Source organism: Mytilus californianus, unplaced genomic scaffold (genome assembly GCF_021869535.1).
Source record: "Mytilus californianus isolate M0D057914Y unplaced genomic scaffold, xbMytCali1.0.p SCAF_9, whole genome shotgun sequence".
Lineage (NCBI taxonomy): Eukaryota > Metazoa > Mollusca > Bivalvia > Mytilida > Mytilidae > Mytilus > Mytilus californianus.
The window spans coordinates 6,988,684-7,002,657 of record NW_026262745.1 but is presented as its reverse complement, the minus strand read 5'-3'; the positions used below and the strand labels follow the sequence as shown (position 1 = coordinate 7,002,657).

The 13,974-nt window shown below is 33.8% G+C and overlaps 1 protein-coding gene and 1 long non-coding RNA gene across 5 annotated transcripts in view; one reads left to right on the top strand and one right to left on the bottom strand.

Moving 5' to 3' along the window:
- The window catches only part of LOC127714979 (uncharacterized), an 88,421-nt gene that overhangs the window by 56,189 nt on the left and 18,258 nt on the right, over positions 1–13,974 (top strand). The window lies entirely within an intron of this gene.
- LOC127714999 (uncharacterized) lies at positions 6,492–11,934 on the bottom strand. 2 transcript variants are annotated; one of them, XR_007988053.1, is made up of 3 exons: positions 11,890–11,934; positions 8,659–8,821; positions 6,492–6,892 (listed from the first exon to the last, which is right to left on the bottom strand). It is a non-coding gene; the product is annotated as an uncharacterized LOC127714999 (long non-coding RNA). The 2 variants fall into 2 exon arrangements; XR_007988054.1 differs by lacking the exon at positions 11,890–11,934 and adding an exon at positions 9,534–9,672.

Sequence of the window (13,974 nt, the reverse complement as noted above, 5' to 3'; positions counted from 1 at the left end):
AAAGCAAGTAGATTTAGCTAGCGAGAACTTGAAAACCACTGAAACAATGCGCTCAGCAGACAGTAAAATAAAAGAGTTCAAGCTCGTTATTGAAAACCACACAACGGCTATTTCGAAATGCGAAACTAGAATCACTAAAGTATCTGTTGTGGCAAATGAAACAAAAACCCGTTTAAATTCTGAAGCAGCACGCATCACATACATAAGTGATATCCGCTCAACTGGAATTTGTAGTGTAAAAAGTAAAGTGCTTTTGTTAAGTGATCAAGTAAAGAGCGTAAATACAGCTATAGAAGATTTTCAGATAAAAGTTAGGTCATCTATGACATCTACTAGTGAATTACGTAGACGCCTTGTTAATGTCGAGAAGAACTTTCAAGCGAGTAAACGTGAAGTAATGTCTTATGCAGCAGCCGCAGTTCAGACAGCAGATAAATCTGAATCTGTTTTACCATTAGATTCTCCGATTAGGCCTGAGGTACCTCACGCGGCAACAGCATCTCCGATATTACCTACAGACGACCGAATTCTACTGCATGTATCTCAGGAGACAATACCTAAAACGGATAATTATCAAGTCAATAACATGTCAACTTTACCAAAGAAAATCGTGGAATCAACAAACATTTTCATTCAAGCAAACGATACAAAAAGTATTTCGGTTCATTTTCCGAGATCAGTATGTAACCCCAAAACCTCGGAATTTAGAGTGACACTTGCAAAAGTAGATGTTTTAGTCGATTTTATATCGGCGGGATCGATAAATCTTGTGGTTCTGAAGATGCTATGCGATATTTTCTTTCCGATCGGAATATACGTGTGACTTTTTTCAGATAATTCAATAGACCATCAAAACGTACTGCGGCCGCTCAACACAATATTGTAGCAGATGACGAACATCTATTCTGATAACTCATCCAGAAGAATTTTGGCCCAAAGTTATTTACATGAACCATGGTTACCATGGGAGCAATTTGCCAGTGAACATTCTATAAATCCTTAATAATGGCCATTGGTAGAGAAAAATTTGTTTTAATATGTTGGAATTGTAGAGGTGTTTTTTCGTATATACCGTACTTAGCTAAGTGTTTTAGGATGTATAATGTAAATGTGTGCACCGTGTCTGAACATTGGCTACGTACTTATCAGTTACATGTTCTTGATTCGATTGATGATCTCCATTGCAAAAGGGACTGATGAACTTAACTCCGAATTACTTACCTGCAAAGGACGCTCCGGGATCGCATTTCTTATATCAAAAGACATTTATCCGTCTACATCTTTAATTGAGGTCAACAGCGACAGAATTATCGGTATTGAAGTAAAATATACCAAACAGTGAAAAATATTATGTGTTCGCTTTATACTTACCTGCAGTAACTCAACCGTACGAGTATTTCCGTGACGAAGTAGATTTTCTGTTTGAACTGTCGTCCGTCTATGAAGAATTTGGTTCTGTGATTTTAATAGGGGACTTCAAATGCTTTTACTAATAAATGTCAATAACCAGTCAAAGGCAGAATTAGGGGGCTGCCTCTCCCATATGGAGCTACATATTCTCTGCCAAAAAAGAAACGCATAATGGATTTTTAAGAATTTTAATACATGTATTTTGAATGGAAATGGTACAAGATATTCACTCAAAACGTGCTTGATTGAGAAGAGGACAGTCAATTCCGTCGAAATTGAAGAATAAAAGTCGATTTATCACAATTAGAGTTACTTCCGGTGCCATTAAAATTAGTACCGTGTATGACCACCTCTCGCTGCTAAGACTGCTACACATCTCCTCGGCATGAATGCTATCAATGTCCTAATGTTGTTGCGTGGAATTGCTCGCCATTCCTGCTGCAACATTTGTCGAAGCTGATCAAGGGTCTGAGGCGGGGGTGAAGCTGGCGCACACATTTATTAAGTTGGTCCCATAGATGCTCAAAAGGATTCAAGTCCGGTGATTTGGAAGGCCAAGGTAGCACATTGATTCCATTCTGCTCAAGGTAGTCTATTGTTAAATGCGCTGTGTGAGGCCTAGCATTGTCCTGGTGAGGTTGGAGAATTTCGTATCTGTAACTTTGAGCCGTTAAATTACCCGGAATTCAGTTTTATGGTCATTAGAGATAGCCGCCCACATCATGACACTTCCTCAACCGAAGCTGTCCACTTCTTGAACACGATGAAGCAAAACGTTCATTCATGCGCCGGTAGACACGAGTTCTTCCATCACGTTTCTGAAGCATAAAACGGGACTAATAACTGAACCAGATTCTGCGCCAGTTGCGGAATGTCCAGCCCCTCAATCTGGTGCACCACCGGACTCTATTCCGTCTGTGTAATGGCCTCAAAACGGATCCAAAATACGGCCTCCTGGGTCTAATGCCAAGTTGTCGCAGTCGATTGCGGATTGTTTGTGAGATGATTTTTCTCAGTCCTGGTATCCCAACTACAGTGGCTGTTGCGGCAACGGTTCGATTCCGTAGATGAAATACCCGGATGTAGCGATCTTATCCAGGAGTCGTAAGGCGAGGTCGTCCACTCCTCGGGCGGTCCTTGGTACAGCCAGTCTGCTGGTATCTGTTACAAAGTCGCGAAATTGTGCTCTGGTTAACATTTTCAGTTCTTGCTACTTCACTTTGGGACACTACGGCCTTGAGAGGCCGATGACGATATTTCGAATAGCAGGTTCCAACCTTGGCATGGCAGCATTTAAACATTGTGATGTATTTAATCTTCAAACTTTTCCTCCTTTTTTCAAAATCCTGGACCCGCAACTGTGAGTAGAATGATTAAACGTTGATAAAGGATTTAAAGTGTTAATGCATTCCACTTGCACTGCAACACCATTTAAAATGCTAAAGCAACTTTAATGTTGATTTGATGGGCGTATTTTCCGAATATGAAATTGAGAATGGAAATGGGGAATGTGTCAAAGAGACAACAACCCGACCAAAGAGGAGAAAACAGCTCAAGGCCACCAATGGGTCTTCAAAACAGCGACAAAATCCCGTACCCGGAGTCGGGCTTCAGCTGGCCCCTAAACAAAAATATGTACTAGTTCAGTGAAAATGGACGTCACACTAAACTCCAAAACATATAAATGAACTTAAATTAGAAACCATACAAGACTAACAAAGGCCAGAGGTTCCTGACTTTGGACAGACGCAAAAATGCGACGGGGTTAAACATGTTTTGTGAGATCTCAACCATACAGCCAATGTAGAATAAACAAACACACAGCAATACGCACAGTAAACCTCAATTCAAAAGAAGTCTGAGTCCGATGTCAGAAAAGGTAACAAAAGAAACTAAGCAAAATGACAATGATACATAAATTAACAAAGGACTACTAGCAGTTACTGACATTCCAGCTCCAGACCTGAATTAAACGGATTGAAAGATTATGTCTTCATCATATGAAAATAAAGCACAATCCCTCTCGGTACGGGTTTAGTATCATACCATCATAAAATATATAAGAAGAACATAACCCGTATCATGCCAACAACTGGTTTTAGAATACTGTGGATTCATTTATTTTCGTTGGTGTCAATTTTCATTTTCGTGGATATTTAATTTCGTGGTTTTGCCAATATCTGCATACAAAGCCTGTAGAAAATTTGTAATTCATTGACATTTGAATTCGTGGTTCACCTGTTTCCACGAAACCAACGAAAATTGGTATCCAACGAATGATTATGAATCAACAGTAAATGTGTTTATTTCCGATGCAAAGACCCTATGAGTGAATCAATATTAATACCAAAATATGCCATCTTTAATGACCTGACAACAGAATCGTAACTATATCCCTTCTGAATAAGTCTGTTTAAAGGTTTGGTTAGCTTTAGAGGTGAATACCGACATTTTTGTGCTTTGTATAGAATATTACCATAAAAGATTGGATGTGAAATACCTGAACGTATAAGATGTCTGCATGTTGATTTAAATTTACGAATGATGTCCTTGTACCGATGATAAAATTTAGTAAATGTTTTGACTAGTTTATGATATCGAAAACCCTGGTGTAATAATTTTTCAGTAATACAGAGATTTCTTTCGTTAAAATCAAATACGTTGTTACATACACAAGCGAATCGAACAAGTTGAGATATATAAACACCATAAGATGGTGACAAAGGAACGTCACCATCTAAAATTGGATAATTAACAATAGGAAATGAAAAATCATCTTTTATCGTAAATTTTGGTATTAAGCTCCCTGTTAAAGATGTAGATATCAAGATCCAGGAAAGGGCAGTGTTCATTGTTAGTATTAGCTTTATTTAAATTAAGTTCAGCAGGATAAATTACTTTAGTGTACATACTGGAGTCGTCATTAATGAGAGCCAATATATCATCCAAATATCTAAAAGTGTTATCAAATTTTCGTATCAGATGTTGTTTCGATGGGTCTTTGTTGAATTTAATCATAAATTGTAACTCATAACAATACAGAAACAGGTCCGCAATAAGTGGTGCACAGTAAGTCCCCATTGGAATTCCGATATTTGACGATATACGGAATCTCCATAGCGAACAAAAATTTTATCTAGTAAAAATTCAAGGGCAGTTATCGTATCAAAGCAGGTTCAATTGACATAGTTCTTTTGTTTGTTGTTACTAAAAAATGACCTAAAAGAGTTTGAACATATATATTCGCATTCTGACTTTTTAAATGCCAATTAAATTAGGTGTGTGATTTTTTTCTAAATGAGATTATGAGGCAAAGTGGTATATAGGGTAGAAAAATCTAAACTTTGAACAGATTCGAAATCACCAATATAAGCATGCAGTTTATCAAGTACTTGCAACGAATTTTTGACACTCATAAAGTAATTAATTCCACTATTTTCAAAGGCCTTATTTGAGCAATTTATTACCAGGTTTTTGATTGTACCAAGTGTACTAGTGAGTAGAATAGACAGTTTAGTAGTGGAACAATGGCTAGGAGACGAAATAAATCTATATTTGTAAGGTGTTTTGTGCAGTTTCGAAAGCCAGTGCATAGTTGGAACTTTCATTGTATTTGGTTCTGCTTGTAAAGAGGTAGCTAAAAGTTTATGTTTGTTACAATGTCATTTTCCGAAAATGGAGTCAGTTGGAATGTTGGTGAACTCGTGATTACCTTTTGCAGAACCTCAATGTAAAATTTACGTCAAACAATAATGATACTATTAGCAGCCTTATCAGCCGGGACAAAAACAAATTCCTTGGCGAGTTCTTTTAGCTTATGTTTGATACGAGAAATAGGGATATTATGATTGCTGTTAGGTATAAAATGTCCTTTAAAATGTTTAATACGAATATTAACTATGTTCATTACTGAATTAAAAAAGAATATAAGGATTTTTTGTCAGCTTTTTCTCGTTTTATCCATTTCGTGCAGTAAGTACGGAGTGAGTCGTGGATGATGTTACGACACTCATTCCAATTAATAATTGACGGGGGACGATATTTAGGTCCTTTATCGAGGAATGATTTTAACTCTCGGTCATGAACGATGTTAAGGTCTCCTGTTATAACATGGGAACTGGGGCTATAAATGTATTCGGAATTACTGCAATTTCATAACGTAGGTGTATTGTCACTGATATCAACATCTTTACACAATTCGCTATAATTAAACACATATTTCCGGGTAGATTTTTTTGTAAATTGTAAATATAACAAATAAGAGGGAGTTCAGTGTTATCAAAATAGCCAGAAATTTGTTCTTTGACAGAATGATCATTAAAAATTACGGCAATATTTACAGAATCAAAACCTTTATTGACATATTTGATTTTAATAAAATGTTTTTTATGATCTTCAGGACGATCATTTTTGGAAACAGTTTAGAATAACAATATGCAATTATAATTTGGACGATTTCATACTTAGGACTGCAATATGGAATTGTGTTGCAATCCTCTAAAATTTGATGTAATTTATTAACATGTAAAGAACAGAGCTTGATTAACAGATAATGTCTGCCGTTGTTTTTTGAAATAGTAATTAGGTGCGAAATATTTGTATTGTTGGTACGAAATTTTCTCTGATTGCGATTTATTCTACGCCCATGAGAACGGTTTTTACAAACAGTTTTAGAAACTATATCCAAAAGGTTTACAGAATCGGTTCTTGATATATTACCAATTCCCATGATATCATCATTAAGACCGAGAGGATAGACGGTCTGTAATTTTTTAATCCAATTTAATTAAATTATTTTCCGTGATCGTACAAACTTTGAATGAGATTCCCCAGGCTGCTTATTTACTACTTCTAAAGGTTGAACTGTTAAATATTTAATAGGATGATTGTGCTTCTTAAGGTGTTGATAAAAGATACTTCTAAATTTATGGGGTCTTCTAAAACGATAAAGGTGTGCTTGTCTGCGTTTAGATAAATAGCATGTCTGTTTTCAGATTTTCGAATTTCTGCTATATCTTGACACATGTTAAGTGGAATTATATCACGAGTGATTTTCAAACGTAAACACTTACCGATTTGAATGAGCTTTGTACTATAATTTTTAATATAGACGTGTACAAATGACTTAATTAATTTAAATTACAACTAGAAAGATAATCAGTCTTAAATGTAAAGCTAGATAGTAAAATCATTTCTTTTCTAAGTCTCTTCCAAGTCCAATCATATCCTCCGGTTTTCTAATTAAGGACTTCCCTATTTCAATTCCTCCCTCCCGAAGAGCCTGTACAACTGCGTCGCAACAATTGTTAAACAGGAAATGGTATCCTCCATCATCTTTAATTTTCTGCCACCATTTCCGTACCTTTTCTACATTAATGACACCATTCCTTATAGAGAATCGATGTGTATAGTTGCGACCTGTGAAGTGTTCTTTTTCATCGTCATAATCAACTGGTAAATGCTCTTTCGTTCGTCCTTCTGTCTGAAAAAAATAAATATCACATATTAAAACAACATTATCTATAGCATCATCTCAAATCAAAGTGTCTAAACTTTTATGAATCTTCAAGACAATACTAATAAACCTTTTTGATTGTAAGTATGGAAGTGATATAACGCATGGGGACTATGTTAATGATTGCACATTTTAACCATCGCATGTCTATGATCCGCCTAAGTTATTAGAGGGGACATTATATTTTCCGGTCTGTTCGTCTCGCCGTCTTATATATGAGGTTAAAGTTTTGATTAAGGCAAGTCGTGGTCACATCAAATTTTAAACTTGGTAGATATGTTCATCAAATCGGGAACTGCTCAATATATATGCAAAATTAGGGTTTTGACCTAGGTTTCACAATTCACTGAACATGGCAATGTGATAGGTTACATGTTGGGTTTAAGGTAGGTTTATAAATTTTTGGTTTAATGTTAGTTGTGGTCACATAAAATTAAAACATATGTTAATTACCACAAGAACTGTTTAATATACTAGATTATAGATCAAATGAGGGTTTTGACCATCGTAAACTGCATAATTTATAGTTTATTATCAATGTATAGTTTACTATCCGAATCCGTACCATAAAAAGAACTATCTGATAAAGGCGTCAATCTGCAACTTCGCCCCAGCAATAGTTTGAAGTTTCATTAGTTTAAACGTATTTATTTGCTAAATCGAAGCAAAATGGATGCAACACTAGTAAATCATACAGTTGAAGTCTTCTCCATAAAACAATATGATTATATATATAATAATAGTATGAGCTACATGTAAAACCATAAAATGTATTGGACATTATACTAACTAGCAAAAGAAGAAAAGTACGGAAAGAAGCAAAGATTTAGAAATAATTTTATTCTGTGATGATGACTTGGGTTTTGATGATGATGTCCACGACGTTGATGGTCAATGCCAGTATCAATGACAGTTTTTGAAGGTACAAGAAATCTGTTTGACCTTTTAATAGAATTATGAACATGTTTAAAAGTTTTGCTCAGTCGAAAGTTCAAAATCTCTGCAAGTAAATATGTAATTATTTCGAATAACTCGATTCAATAAACTTCAGATAAACTATAGAAACAATATGTATTCAAACAAGGGAAACATCATGTAATCTATGAACCCTGTCATTTGCTGTAATGCGTTAGGTCTAGATTCTCTCAAATATGTTGGTTACGCTAGAATTGCAAATTAATTGCAAATCGTGTCTATGCGTTTGTTTTTCAGTATTGACGTGAACTAACAGCAACGTGATGCTCTAGATAACGTGTGAAAACATTCATGTTAAAAAAAAATCATTAAAATAATGAATGAATTATTTTTTCTGTTCGATGGTTATTATGAAGACAATTACTTCATTTATTTTTAAGGAAAAAGGGTAGGTAGCTTTCTTCCTCGCTTATAAGCTGATTGGTGTTTATTATAAATATAAGGTCGGATTTCCTATAGAAATATAAATCCATTCGTAGAACTTTGAATAAATTATGGGAGAATAAGTTTAAGAGATCAATTGGATCCTCTATATGGATAAATAAAGCTTATGACAACATATTAGGATAAAAAACGGTGACGACTGAGGTTTTAAATGTGTGTCCACTTTGAAAAAAGAATAAAAATGCCGCAGTTAATGCGCACCTTTATAGTTTATTCGTAATTCCACAATTACAGTAGATATGGTCACTTCCAGTGCATATCTTTTATCTGTATATAATGGTTGACAATTAGAATAAATTTGAAAAATGATCTACCTTTTTCTTTTTAAGACTATTTTTAGATTTATCTTCTGTTGGCCACCAACTTATATATGCACTACTGTCATTTAATGACAGCGACGCATGTCCCCAGCTGTCCTTGTCTGCCGTCCATACATACATAACTGCCATATTCGAATCCCAACTGTATATAATTCAACTGTAACATAAAGATTGCATTACTTAAAATTCTATACATTGGTAAAAGTGAGAAGAACTGATTGTAATTCAAAGTTAATGTTTTTCTGTACAGATTTTATTATACGTTTTTATGTGTTCCATTTCTTATTTAAATGTTTGAGATCTAAACACATTATTTTTTCCTTGCCACATGTACACGTGCCTGTCCAAAGTTCAGAACGCGGATATGGTTATCTTTTGTCATATTTTGATTTTTTTTTTTGTTATTTCGAAAATTTGCCGTTGATAGAATTTCTTTGTTAGTTTCCGTTAAGTTTTTTTTTCTAGATTCGGGGCGATGAAAGGCTGGACATATTGTATAGACACTTGTCTATCATTGACGACCGTATGTTGACCTTTATATTTGATTTAATCCCAGACGACATAACAAGCAAGTACTTAATATCATCTTCTGTGCAAGATATGCTTGTCCTTCCAAAACACATGAAATGAAATCAGACAGTTGTTGAAACGCTACATAATTTGAAAATTGCTGTCTAAACAATGTATACATTTAAAAGATATCCTTCTTATTCGTGTTTTTTTTTAAATGCACATTATAGTCTTTATTCCCATCAAAATTACAGTTTTGACCCATCTTTATAAGCTAATACTAGTATATAATCTGTGGCACCGTATTTGATGTTAACTACAGAGTTTCTGTACAAATTATCAGTATTTTTTGCACACACCTTCTTTCACCACGTTATACAAGTTTATCTTAAAAGATAACCAGCTTGATTCTTTAACACGCATGGTAAACCATAAAATCTCAACCAAATGGTTAACCAAGGAAAAACTTTACTGGCACTTCCTGTTGAGTTTTCTTGTACAAAATATCAAAAATATAGATAGGGTAGGTCGACTTTTCATCAATTTATTGTCAATCTGTGAATATTTTCTTAAATAGGAGAATGTCATGTCATATTTAACTTAATGAGAGCTTGTGTCGTTTATTACTAGGACCAATGTAATTTAAAATGACATCGGAATGACTTTTCTCCTGCAGGTAAGTGCGACCAGCTCAGTGAGTTTTTTGACAAAATGACAGTGAGTTCATCAATAAGTAACGTATATATCAGTATGTAGGCTCTTCTTAATCAATATAAACGTATAATAAAAGTTTTTCTTCTGTTTCTTTACGAATATAATTTTATTCAGCTGAATATATTATAAAATATGTCAGATTGAGAGTGTCTGGTATCCGTTGTGATATTCTGGATCAATGTTGAGATCTTCTATCGAATAAAACTTCCAACTAGCTAATTGCCAATCGGATACGATCGTCAAAATTCGTGAACCATCTGTATAATAGTTGTAACTTTGACTTGTTTCTTGATTTGACATTAGTTTTGTAGCTGAAGAATAATACATGTATTAACCTTCAAAAGGGATTTACATGAACATCAAGATTGTTTTTTGCATAATTTATAGGCCATTTTCTGTTTGACAGTCCTATTTTCACATCCGTACCGGCATTTGGTCAAGAAACTATTGAAGCGTGTTTTTTAACAATTTCTTTTACGCTCGAACTTTTCAATTCAATTTTATCGAAAAATGATGTGAAATGCATATGGGTTTTTGACATATTAATAGATAAATGTCATTGGTTTCAAATATCCCTTAAATAGATTAAAATTCTACTTTGGACCATATTTTGGGGACATTTGTGACATTTTCACCCCCCCCTCCCTCTTTTTGCAATATTTTGTATCAAATAAATGCAAATTATTTATAACACCAAAAAAGAGATCATATTTCACCATTTTCATTTGACCTATTTGAAATCAAATCTTCTCCGTAAAACGCCCTCTGTATATTTTATAACGACAAGACACTGCATTTGAGCACTTGGTTCAAAGTCAATATCAACATATTGTTAGTTTTATTATTAATGAATCTATCAACACACTTGTTTTAATGTTTTTCTACATGTCTAGATTGATTATACACATGTTTCTTATTATATTGTTTATGTGTCCTATGAACTCCTGGAGCCCTTATTTGGTGAATGAAAGTTTCTTATTCACATTCTTCTAATACAAATAAATAGTATGGTAAAATGTAAAGAAGTACCTCATTATTTAGAGCGGTGCTTTGCATTTCCGCCAAAACATCTTTCGTTTACGCCACAAACCGTATTTCAATTGTGTCAAAATAAAATCTTTCATTAGCGCCAACAATACAGGTAAATAGGATAAAAAATATTAATACATTTATATGTTAATTATTCAATTAATATTATTTTACATGTATTAATATCTTCTGTTCACCAGCATTTCATGTTATACATTTGAAAACACGGGAAGGTTGCGAGAATATCGAGCAAGATAAGTCCCTAAAGGTTTAACAGTAAGGTTAAACATAAAATATATCCAAAGTCATTGTCGATTGCGTCATGCAACTATGTTTGTCCTCATCTGTTAAGACTGTGATTATTCTCTTGTGTCTGTTCTTCAATACACTGGATAATCAGCATGTGGTGTCATATAAAATACGGCTCTGTTTGACTCATGTTGAATTATATCCATCTGGTCACAACGAAATGTGTACATTGTACAATGTTATATCCTAGTGGCTTTCGGTTATGTATGAAAAATAACAAAGAATTCATTTTACATACTCAAGGGTACTCTAGTACTACACAAATTCTTATTCGAGTCTCGTATTGGGATTACAACATACATTGAAACTTTATCGTCATTTTTAGTTGTCTGTAAATTGCGCGTGTGGCGCAAATATAATACTGTTTTTTAAAAAAATTGTTACAAATACAATGCGCTTATTTAGATGATTGGAATGTTCTTATATCAATTTTCAATTCTTCTTGAAAACTGCGATTTATTTCTATAGACCAAGAATATTTAAACGCATATCTTGTAGGACATTTTATCCGCGTGGAAGGTTTGAAAAAAAGAAGGTATATAACAATATAAAACCAACGAAGGGACATATCTTGAACTACAGAAAAAGTTCATATATTAACAATTGCAAGGTTATTTCAAATATCCTAAATTCGTAGTCCATTAATGAAAAAATATTACTTACGTTTATGAATCCTTATTGCAAAGTGAGAGAGATAACAACATATATAAATAGATTTCCCGTCATTAAAAGTAGTTTCGGTTTCCTTAAATCAACCTCTTCTTGGAATTTACAGGTATTAGAAATAAACATTTAATCATACAAGCATACTTTCAACAATTTTGTTCGGATAATGAGAAGGAATGTGTTTTTATCCTACATTAATAGTACATGTTCTCATAAATATATTTTATATGTAAAGTTACCATGAAAAGCTTTAACAGGCTGTGCAGGAGCTGTATATATGATTTGCCCAAAGCCCACCGTTTATATGATATGGACGCTAGACGAACCCTTAAAACGTCTATTCGTTGCTGTTAAAATTAGTATAAGACAAACTATTCTATTATGTATTCGAACATCCCTCACATGATACATGACAGCCAATTCAGTTCAAAACAACTATATTTAGTGGAATCCTCTTAACAAAGACATTTAGGATCAGTTAGGGAAATGGCCAGATAGGAATCTACCTCAACGCCCAATCCGGGTGTAAATTTCAACCGGCCAAAACTAAATTCTCCTAAGCTTTTTCTATAATAATTATATGGAAAGGAGAAGGTATATTTTTTTCAATCCATGCTTTTCTCCATTTCTATTAACATTTCAGATATGACATACATCGCAGCTAACTATTAAAAATAATGAAATAATTATGTATGTTTTTATAATTGTATATAAACTGGAAACATTAAATTTAAGAGGGGAAAATCGCTAAAGGTACGATCTAATTAAAATTAGATCCCCGCACGTGTTCAATTTTTATGCTTTAAAATGTGACTGTGCAGGTTTTTTTACTGTGTATTATAAACACGGAAAAATATTGTAACAAGGACGAATTAGAATTAACGGCACTATTAATAAATCTACGAAAATCAATGTTAAACGTTAGCTTGTACTCCAAACCCATTATAGCGTGAGTTGGATTTCAAAGGAACACCACACATATGTAGTGCACTATATTGATATGTACCAATATTCATGCTTTAAAGATAAACAACAAATAATTATGACAGATAGCAACCGATAACAACCAGAGTATTAGGACTCCTGACTTGGAACAGGCACATAAAGAATGTGCCGGGTTAAACATGTTTATGAGCGCCCCGCGTCACCTAACATGGGATTGTGGTGTAACAACTAAACATTAGAACAAAATGTTAAAGAATAAGATAACAAACAAAAAGACGAAAGATACGAAAGTACCGATCTAAGAATACAAAGGCTTGTTCAAAGCCCAAATTAAACTAAAGATAAACCATGTTTTTCCAGACAATGTTCTTCTATTAGCTCGCCGATGGAGATTTATAAGAGGAGGGTTGAGGTCTTTAAAAATCTAATCGGCTTAATTTTGTTAAAAATTTTTGTAGACTCGAACGATTAAGAGTTTGCCACATTGTATCTAGACACCTTTTAATTGTTGAAAACTCTATATTTTTCTCTAAATGTTTTTTGGTTAATTGTTTCGTTAGGTTGCTGTCTCATTGACATATACCCAAAAACATCCCTTTTATGCATACTCCTATTTCTTTAGACGGAACATTAGATGCTTAGCTTTGATCCTTGATGCCATCTTTTTCCAGGATACCTCAACATTATCCAAGACTTTAGAAAGAAAGGAACTATTAGGAACCTTTTTTTTTACTGCAAATCTTATTGCAGAGGAGAGAAAGCTGATTAAAAAATCATTGGGCATTTCTTTAAAAAATGCATGATTGTTGTTATTAATCGTATGAAACATTTCGAAAATAACTTAATACATACTCGTTATAATCAAACGGTATCTAGAAATAAAATACAGATTTTGGAAATCTGTTTCTGTTTGCACCTATTGACATAGCAGTTAACAACGTTGTCGTAAGTACTATAACTTTTTGCTTGATAATATTTATGTTCGTTTCAGAGACAATATCACTTAGTGATTTGTATGCAGACAGGATTTAACGGAAGCCAATTATCAGCTAGGTGAAGTAAAAAGAAGTCATCAGAAATAACTTGTGTCGTGCTTAGCCCCAACAGTTTTCTTTCGATGTTAATTAAACTTTGCAC